Raw genomic sequence first — 287 nt, forward strand, 5'->3', positions numbered from 1 at the left:
AAAGCAATAATGATGATGATGAGAACACCAATCAAAAATCGGGAAATTTACATGCACCGCATAGCTTACTTGAAAATGAAATGAAAATCAAAGTTGAAAACTGCGCACAGTCCGTGGAACTCCATCAAGTGCGGGTCGGCAACGACGAAGAGGTGGGGTCGAGCGGGTCATGCGAACGGGTTGCCGAGGAGATCCACGTGCTGCCCCGCCCGGATCTTCACAGCGACCTGGTACTGAAGCCCTATCACCTGCAGATGGGAGCAAGAGGGCACTCGGTTTTCAAAATT

The 287-nt window shown here is 50.2% G+C and overlaps 1 pseudogene; it reads right to left on the reverse strand.

Moving 5' to 3' along the window:
- The window catches only part of LOC119591763, a 2876-nt pseudogene that overhangs the window by 625 nt on the left and 1964 nt on the right, over positions 1 to 287 (reverse strand).

The sequence above is a fragment of the Penaeus monodon genome, chromosome 29 (genome assembly GCF_015228065.2).
Source record: "Penaeus monodon isolate SGIC_2016 chromosome 29, NSTDA_Pmon_1, whole genome shotgun sequence".
In the NCBI taxonomy this organism is placed as follows: Eukaryota; Metazoa; Arthropoda; class Malacostraca; order Decapoda; family Penaeidae; genus Penaeus; species Penaeus monodon.